The sequence below is a fragment of the Suncus etruscus genome, chromosome 6 (genome assembly GCF_024139225.1).
Source record: "Suncus etruscus isolate mSunEtr1 chromosome 6, mSunEtr1.pri.cur, whole genome shotgun sequence".
NCBI lineage: Eukaryota > Metazoa > Chordata > Mammalia > Eulipotyphla > Soricidae > Suncus > Suncus etruscus.
The window spans coordinates 61012880-61022938 of NC_064853.1; the positions used below are offsets into that span (position 1 = coordinate 61012880).

A 10059-nucleotide genomic window follows, 5' to 3' on the forward strand; every position below is an offset into this window, starting at 1 on the left:
AAAAATAAATTAAAATGAAAAGAAAATGACCTTCATGAAGAACACACAACATATATTTAAATTATTCTTAATTATTAAAGGACTGTCAGTCTATAGATTATTGTAGACAAATACTTTTGAAAGTGTATATTAATTAAATGTCAGAATGTTACATAATAGACTAAACAAACACAAAGCAACATAAGAAACATAATTTTAGAGCAGTTAATTTTAGTAATTTGATAATATTTATAGAGTACAGATGACTATTTTATTTAGAAAAAGGTTGATGAAAATATATTTCTTACAGATTATTTATTATCTTATAGGAAACAGAATTACTGAGTAGATGGTGATTCCTAATTAAATATGCAATGCCAAGACATTTTGTAAGATGAACTCAAACTAGCTCAGGATTTTGGAAAAGATGAACTCATTAGGAGTAAGTCCTCCCTATTCATTACATTCTTCAAGGAACAGAACCCCCACCTCCAGATAATTTTGAGAATTACAGTTAGAGAATTGGACTCCAGGCTCCAGAGAGGATGAGACAGACTGACTATAGCAAACAGCAACTCTCGGTCTTGTTGTTAAGTCCAGAACTCAGGATCCATCACCCAAAAGACCACCAGGTAAACAGGTAGTAATGCAAATGCAAGGGAGTTTATATTCCAGCATGCTGAGGTCCAACATCTCCTCAGAAATGAGGACCCCGAGAATGGCTCACAGACCAAATTTAAAGGGTACTAGGGCTCAGTATAGTGGATTCTTGCCTCTGGGTTATTTATCTTTAAAATTATTTGTCCTGAGTATAGGTTGGGCTAGGATTGGTTATAGTTCAAATGTAACAATGGACAGGCAGCTGGGTAGGTTGAACTCCCCCACGCTCCAGGGTGCAGTGTCATCTTGCTATCTGTCTGTTGCTGCAGACCCAAGGTGCGGTTGTTATCTGGCCATCTGTCAGCTGCTGTTTAGCCTTATATGGATATATTTCCTGGCATTTACCCGTCATATCTGGTTCCAGGAACTGGCTATTCTTCTGGGCATAGTCTTTATACTTTAAAATTAGAACCTGTCATGGCTGCACTTAGGCTCATAGTAAAGCCAGGTCTAAAACAGTTAACTTCCTTAAGCAAGCAGAGTACTGAAGCCAAGGCAATGTTATCTCTAAGCAAAGGCACATCATATTCTAACATCAACATTTAGGTTACAGTTAATTCTACAACTCAGATCATAATACTGTATACAAACTCAATGTGAAGATACTTATAAGAACTTAAACTGGAGAGAGAAAGAAACACAAAGACCTTATGAGTGCATAGAAACTGACCAATGGAAATTAAAGATGAACAAATCTCATTTAATTTGGTGTATTTCTACCAGAATGTCAGTGTTAAAACGAAGGAGGTTTTTTCATGGCCACATAATGACTGCCTTGTCCAAACCATCAAGAATCTATGGAGCTGGGCAGATGAGCTCATACGGCAGCATTTCTCGATGGTCTATTTTTAATACTGTGTGTGTAAGTGCCATACTTAAAGATCAGCCCACTTTTATGGAACTGTCATGATGGCTTAGGGTGGTAAAGCTTAGAAAAGAGCTCCTAGTTAAAAATTAAAAGGAATTGGGGCAAACTGTTTCATGATGATTTACCAGTTGTATTGTGAATTTTAGGGTTTTATAAAAAAAAGGGAAGGTTAGAACTATTGGTTCTGTAATTTTTATGGGTTGGGAATTCTTCTTGAAGATTGGAACAGTTGAAGTCTTTACTTAACAGTAGTCTGGCATTCCTACTGCAGATAAGAGATGTTAGGGCCCAAGATATCTGTTGCCTTTTTCAATAGGTTAGCAGTGGTCAGCAACCTTTTTTTTCAACTGAGCCAAATCTCGCCAAAACCACGATTGAAATTTATTTTGAGAGCCACACAGGGCACGCACTGACAGAGGCTAGGAGCAGAGTCTTGACTCCTGGAGGGCCGCCCAGCACACAGAAGAGCCAAATTAAAAGTGTAAAGAGCCATATGTGGCTCCCGAGCTGCAGGTGGCCGACTACTGGTAGGGCTTCTCTACCTGAGTTTATATTTTTTTTCTTTCATTTCCTCAAAATGAACTATTCAAATCAGTGCCAAGTGGTAGTGGGTGACATATGTACAGACTCTGAGATAGAAGTACCTGGGACATGCTTGGATTTTATTTCATGAGTGTGATATTCAGGAGGGATCACGACCCTTCGTATGTAACTAAAGACTGAGAGTTCCCAAAAGCACAAGTCTGGTAATGGAGGCCAACTTCTTGCCTAGCCACAAGCTATCAAAGAGAACTAGGGAGGGTATAGGGAAAAAATGCTAATTTCCTGGTACTGTGATTTCCCAACTTCCAACTATCCAGAAGACAACATGCTCCTTGTTCTGTTTCCTATCTTCCTATAGAGCATTAATCTAAAAGATATCTCAATTCATAATTTCTTTGTCTACATAAATTTCCAAGTTCTTCTTTGGGCCAGGAAGGTGAAATACTATATGTAGTCTTTGACTACTAACACCAGTATACCATTTATAATCTTGAATGACCTTTATGCAATTCAGAAGATGATCCTTAGTGTATAGACAAAGAAGTGAAATTAACTAAGATGTATCAGAGTTAGTAGAATGCAGATAGATTAATAGTGTTACTGGCTCCAGATTGGAACTTGGACAATGTCTGGGCATTGCATCTTCCCTGCAGTCACTACCTAAGCCCTGTAGCACCACACAGCTGAGAAACAAAGTGTGCCTGCAGTTTACAATACAAAAAAACGTGACTGAAGACTCTCCACAAAGATTTCATCTGAAATCACAGCAACAAATGCTTTTCCTGTACTCTATCTTTGAGGGAGGATACTTCCCTCAAATCCTTATTGTTGCCAATAAGGCCAGCAAGGCTTGAAAGAACCCTTGAGAAAAACTGGGAAGAAACTAAGCCTTTTTATTGTTTTGGAACATCTACTATAGGATAATGCCATAAAAGTTCCCACAATAGACAAAAAGCTCTTCTGCTTTTCTGTCTGGGAATCTGCAGGTTAGTCTCAAAGGACCATGGCAACCTAACTCATGCTTTTTATGTGGCTGGGAAATCATCAAAATAGACCTGCCAGGCTTTCTCATGATTTCTTTGCATGACTTTAAGGTACTTGTTAGGTCAGAGCCAAAAATAGTTCAGATTTTACAGAAATATAATTTTGGTTTACTTTTCCTTTTTAAAATTAATATTTAATTGTTGCACTTCAGGCTTTCTTTATTGATATTACTGATATTCAGTAATTCTGCGCCACAGTGTCATAGATCCTGAAATGCTCATAAAATGAATTAATTTGCCATTAATAATCATCTTATTTTTTCACTCTGATTGATGGTTGTTTACAAGAGAACATTATTTCTATTCATTTTGTTGATTCCTAAAATTATTTAAATTTACAAGAGAAGATGAACTCTGTGGCTTTCTGCAAATGAAGTTTATGATTCAAAATTATGTATACTCAAATTATAGAAGAAAAGAATAATTAGTCTTCACAAGTAGTAGACAAAGTTTTAAAATATATATGCAACTTCATAAATATTTGAAAAGGAACCTGCTGATAATATTTTTTTTGTCCCCCAATTCACAATACATACCCGGCAAGGGGCCTGTGTTGAGGTGTATATGGGGTGCCTTTACTGTACCTCCTCTTTCTATACAGCCAGTGTAAAGAACACAGCCTGTGGTAAGATTTGGGAGGCCTTATCTTATCTTTTATTTATTTTATTTTTTTTTCAGTGCAAACTAAAGTTGTTTTTTTTTTGTTTTTTTTTTTTTAAAGTAAGAATTCATTTAAAGAACAAAATTGATTAACATAATGAGGTAAACTAATATAACATAATATAGTGACATAACATAACATATAATATAATTGATATAATAATAATACATGTAAGTCAAAGAAAATTTCTGATTAAAAACACAATTTTTTTTTTCATAATGGCTTACATATCTTTCACTGTAGTATTTTGGGTACATATTCACATTGAATCAGGGGAATACCCATCACCTAATATGTCCTCTTCTCAATCAAAAATCAAATATGCTGAAAATAGGCAGAGTCCTGTCTAGAGGCTTCCAACCTCAGTTTGAGAGAGGATGTGAAAAAAGTAATTAAAATACCTCAACAATACACAAAAAAAAAATATATCGAATTAAATAACCGATAAGCACCACAGCAATAAAGACAGGCACCACACAATAATCTCGGTTCTGAAATCAAATCATACTCAAGTGCAAAAAAGAAAGAGAAAGACAAAACAAAATAAAATAAAATAATATTGGAGACATCAACCGTAATCTCCACACCAAAATAAAGACGTCAAAAAAATAGATCATTTATTCTCCTCTTGCTGCTTTCGTGGTATGTGGAAGATTTCTACTTTATCTTGGATGGTAAAATCAGTCCTGTTTCTAAAGATCTTGGTGGCTGTGCAGATCAAGGAATGGAGTTTATGAAGTCTTTCTTTGTGGTTCTAGCAGTTATGCTTCTTCAATGTCATTTTTTTGTTTTTTATGTGTTCTAGGTGTTTCAGAATAGTGCTACCATTCTGTGTTTTTCTTTTGTCTTCTGACTTACTTCGTTTAACATAACATGATCTAGGTCCATCCACGTTGCTGCAAAGTCTGTGATTGTATCATTTCTAACTGCCATGTAATATTCCATTGTATATATGTACCACATCTTAATGATCCATTCATCTGTTGTTGGACATCGAGGTTGGTTCCAAGATTTGGCTATTATACTGAGTGCTGCTATAAATAGTGGGGTGCATATGTATTTTGGAATGAATGTCCTTCCATCTTGGGGATATATGCCTAGGAGAGCAATTGCTGGGTCAAATGGCAGCTCAATTCTAAGTTCTTTGAGCAATCTCCAGACTTTTCTCCATAGATGTTGGACCAAGGGGCATTCCCACCAGCAATGAATGAGAGTTCCTTTCATACCACATCCTCTCCAACAAAGGTTGTTCCCATTATTTTTGATGTGAGCCAACCTCACTGGTGTGAGGTGGTATCTCATTGTTGTCTTGATTTGGATCTCCCTGATGATGAGCGAAGGTGAGCATGTTTTCATGTGTTTGTTGGCCATCCTTCTCTCTTCCTCAGAGAAATGTCTATTCATTTCGTCTCCCCATTTTTTTATGGCTTCGTTTGGTTTTGAAGGGCTCAGGTTTCTGAGCGCTTTGTATGTTCTAGATATCAGCCCTTTATCTGATATATCAAGTGAAAAGATTTTTTCCCATTCTGTTAGCTGTCTTCTTGCATTAAGTAGGGTTTCTTTTACCATGCAGAAGCTTTTTAGTTTGATATAGTCCCATTTGTTTATAGTTGATGCTAACGTTTTTGCCATTGGTGCTCCATTCTCAAAGACCCTTTTGATATAAAGGTCTTCGAGTGTTCTGCCTATTTTATTCTCGATAAACTTTATAGATTCAGGTCTGATTTCCAGATCTTTGATCCATTTTGAGTTGACTTTTGTATAAGGAGTGAGATATGGGTCGATTTTCACTTTCGTGCATATGAGTTTCCAGTTGTACCAACACCATTTGTTGAATAGGCTTTTTTTGTTCCATTTCATATTCTTGCCTCTTTTATCAAATATTAGTTGGCTATATATCTGGGGGTTTATGTCTGGGAATTCTGTTCTAATCCACTGGTCTGAGGTCCTTTCTCTGTTCCAGTACCATGCTGTTTTTATTACTATGGCTTTATAGTATAGTTTCAAGTTAGGTAAGGAGATACCTCCCAACTTCTCATTTTTCAGAATGTGTTTAGCTATCCTGGGTCTTTTATGGTTCCAAATGAATTTTATAATTGATTGTTCTATTTCTTTAAAGAATTGTGTCTGGATTTGGATAGGGATTGCATTAAATCTATATAGCAGTTTGGGTAAAATAGTCATTTTGACTATGTTAATTCTACCTATCCATGAGGATGGGATGTTCTTCCATTTCTTTAGATCATCTTCAATTTCTTTCTGAAGTGTTTTGAAGTTTCCCTGGTATAGATATTTCACTTCTCTTGTAAGGTTGATTCCTAGGTATTTGATATTTTTTGATACTATCTTAAATGGAATTGTATTTTTAATCTCTCTCTCCTCAACTTCATTGTTTGTATATAAAAACGCTACTGTCTTTTGTGTATTGACTTTGTATCCAGCCACTTTACTGTATTGGTTGATTGTTTCTAGGAGTTTTTCTGTGGATTCTTTAGGGTTTTTGATGTATATCATCATATCATCAGCAAATAGAGCTAGCTTGTGTTCCTCTTTCCCTACTTGAATTCCTTTGATTTCCTTCTCTTGTCGGATTGCTATTGCTAGGACTTCTAAGGTTATATTGAATAAGAGTGGAGAGAGTGGACAGCCTTGTCGGATTGCTATTGCTAGGACTTCTAAGGTTATATTGAATAAGAGTTGAGAGAGTGGACAGCCTTGCCTAGTTCCTGACCTTAGTGGGAATGCTTCTAGCTTCTCGCCATTAAGTATAATGTTGGCTGTAGGCTTTTCATAAATAGCTGTAACTATCTTAAGGAAGGTGCCTTCTAACCCTATTTTGCTGAGTGTCTTTAACATGAACGGATGTTGGATTTTGTCAAACGCCTTCTCTGCATTAATTGATATGATCATGTGGTTTTTGTCCTTCATGTTGTTGATGTGGTGTATAATGTTTATTGATTTGCGTATGTTGAACCAACCTTGCATTCCTGGTATGAATCCCACTTGATTGTGATGTATGATCTTTTTAATGAGGTGTTGGATTCGGTTTGCTAAGATTTTGTTAAGTATCTTTGCATCAATGTTCATTAGTGAGATTGGTCTGTAGTTTTCTTTTTTGGTGGTGTCTTTGCCTTCTTTAGGAATGAGTGTGATATTAGCCTCATAAAAGGAGTTGGGGAGGATTCCTGTTTTTTCTATGGTTTTGAAAAGCCTATGGAACAGTGGTAATAAGTCTTCTTGAAATGTTTGATAGAATTCACCTGTAAATCCATCTGGGCCTGGGCATTTGTTCTTAGGGAGTCTTTTAATTACGTCTTCAATTTCCTCTGAAGTGATTGGACTGTTTAGAGTTTCTAGGTCTTCCTTTTCCAGTCTTGGAAGAGGGTGTTTGTCCAAGAATCTGTCGATTTCTGGTGGGTTCTCTAGCCTCGTTGAATATAGTTGTTCATAATATGATCTCATGATATGTTGTATTTCTTGGGGTTCTGTTGTAATCTCTCCCCTTTCATTTGTGATCCTAGTGATTTGGGTGTTTTCCCTCTTATTTTTGGTAAGTTTTGCCAATGGTTTGTCTATCTTATTTATTTTTTCGAAAAACCAACTCCTGGTCTCATTGATTTTTTGTATTGTTTTCTTAGTCTCTATGTTGTTTATTTCTGCTCTGGTTTTTATGATTTCTTGCCTTCTGGTTGTGGTTGGATTTCTCTGTTGCTGTTGTTCCAATTCTTTGAGGTGATCTTTTAAACTGTTGGTTTTGTTATTTTCCTGTTTCTTAACATAGGCCTGTAATGCTATGAGTTTCCCCCTAAGTACTGCTTTTGCTGTATCCCATAAATTCTGACATGTTGTCTCTTCATTGTCATTCGTCTCAAGGAATCTTTTTATTTCCTCCTTGAGTTGTTCTTTGATCCAGCTGTTGTTAAGCAGTATGTTATTCAATCTCCAGGTATTAGTTTTCCTCCATTGCTTCCTGCCACTCCATTGCTTCCTGCCACTCCCCTCAGAGACTCCTGAGTGCCGGCTGGGGAGGCGTCAGTGAGTTTCTCTCCTTTTGCTTGGCGTTTGGGCCTGCCACTCCTCCCAGAGACTCCTGAGTGCCGGCTGGGGAGGCGTGAGCTCCTCTAGAAAAACCTTCAGGAAGGAGACCAAAGCAGGCCGAAATTAGAAGCCACTGCACTCCAAAACACACCATTAAATACAAAGAATTATGCGTAAATTAAGGAGATCTCTCATAACTGAAGACACCATGAAAAGCCCTATCAAGTTTCCAAGTCCACCAAAACGCACAGATCCAGGGGAAGAAGACCTAAAAGCGGTCATGAGGAAGGAAATGCAAGAATTACTAAAACAAATGAAAGAAACCCTAGCAACCGAGTATAAGAAATTCATGGATGAACGACTCAGCCAAATTAAAGAAGAAATGTTAAAGAACATGAGAGATTCCATACAAAAAGAAGTGAAGGATTTAAAAGACAAAATAACAAGCCTTACGAGTAGAACCACAGAGTTGGAGAAGCATATCGATGAACTCGAAGGAAAACTGCAATATAAAAATGATCAAGAAACCAACAAAGAAATAAAAGGCAAAGCACTGGAAGGAAAAATCCAATATCTAATGAACAAGGACAAAAGAAACAATCTAAGAATTGTGGGTATACCAGAAGGGGAAGAAATAGGGAAGGGGGAAGAACAAGTAGTCAGGGAGATAATAACAGAGAACTTTCCCACCCTCTGGAAAGACAATTTAGGACAAATCCAAGAAGTCAAGAGAGTCCCTAATAAAATAGACCCTAATAAACTCACACCAAGACACATAATAATCCAAATGGCGAAAAACAAAGAGAAAGAGGAACTCCTGAAAGCAATAAGGGAGAAAAAAAAACCTCAAGTACAAAGGAAAGGACATAAGAATCAAACCAGATCTCCCATTTGAAATAATTCAAGCAAGAAGACAGTGGAATTACGTATTTAAACGACTGAGTGAAAAAAATTTCCAACCCAGGGTCCAATACCCAGCAAAACTATCATTCATATGGGAGGGCAGACTAAAAACATTCACAAATATGAACGAACTTGAACTATTTTTGCAAACTAAGCCGATCCTAAGCGACTTACTCAGAGACGAATTACACAATCCAAACCCCCGATTGTAACAACAACCACGCCACACAATACAACTGCACAACAGTCCTCTTTATCAATAATTTCCCTAAATGTTAATGGACTAAACTCTCCAATTAAAAGACACATAGTAGAGAACTGGGTTAGGAAAAATAAACCGGACTTCTGCTGTCTGCAAGAAACACACCTACATTTACAGGATAAGCACAGGCTTAATATTAAAGGATGGAAAGTAATTATTCAGGCCAATGGAAAACAAAAAAGAGCAGGGACAGCCATTCTTATATCAGACCAAATTGTATTCAACCTCAAGAAAGTGATCAGAGACAAAGAGGGGCACTACTTACTGATCAGGGGAACATTAGATCAAGAAGTGCTAACCCTGGTCAATATCTATGCACCTAATATAAAATCACCAAAATATGTGAGGCAACTACTGACAAACCTGGAGAAACACATGAAGGGAATTGTGATAATAGTAGGGGACCTCAGTACTCCACTATCACCACTGGACAGATCCTCCAAACAGAAAAATAGTAAAGAAATAAGAGCTCTAAATGAAAAATTAGAAGAATTAGGGCTAATAGACTTATATAGAGCCCTCCATCCCCAGAAAGTAGAATACACATTCTTCTCAAACCCACATGGAACCTTCTCCAGAATAGATCATGTCTTAGGATACAAAGCCAACCTATATAAGACCACAAAGGTAAGGATCATTAGAAGTACCCTTTCAGACCACTATGCAACAGAGCTTATAATTGATGTCAAGAAGATAATATTTTTAATGTACGGCAGTTTTGCTTTATTAAATTTGTTGTATTGCTGAATGATTTGTTTATATATTTTGCTGAAATGTGCTTGATAAATAAATAAACTTTGTTTTATGGGTTTTCCATAATATAATAATCTCTTTGTCTCACTAAAAATATTTGTTATAAATTCTTCTTTATCTGATAGATTAACATTGTCCGCTCTTTCATATTTGCATTTGTCTTAATTTTTTTTTTTTTTTGGTTTTTGGGCCACACCCGGTAACACTCTGGGGTTACTCCTGGCTATGTGCACAGAAGTCACTCCTGGCTTGGGGGACCATATGGGACGCCGGGGAATCGAACTTCGGTCCGTCCTAGGCTAGCGCTGGCAAGGTAGACACCTTACCTCTAGTGCCACCATGCCGGCCC

The 10059-nt window shown here is 36.9% G+C and overlaps 1 non-coding gene across 1 annotated transcript; it reads right to left on the bottom strand.

Annotated features, from left to right (window-relative positions):
- Positions 1–3602: 3602 nt before the first annotated feature.
- Positions 3603–3735, bottom strand: LOC126012595 (small nucleolar RNA SNORA51). The gene has a single exon (XR_007497047.1). It is a non-coding gene; the product is annotated as a small nucleolar RNA SNORA51 (small nucleolar RNA).
- Positions 3736–10059: the final 6324 nt, after the last annotated feature.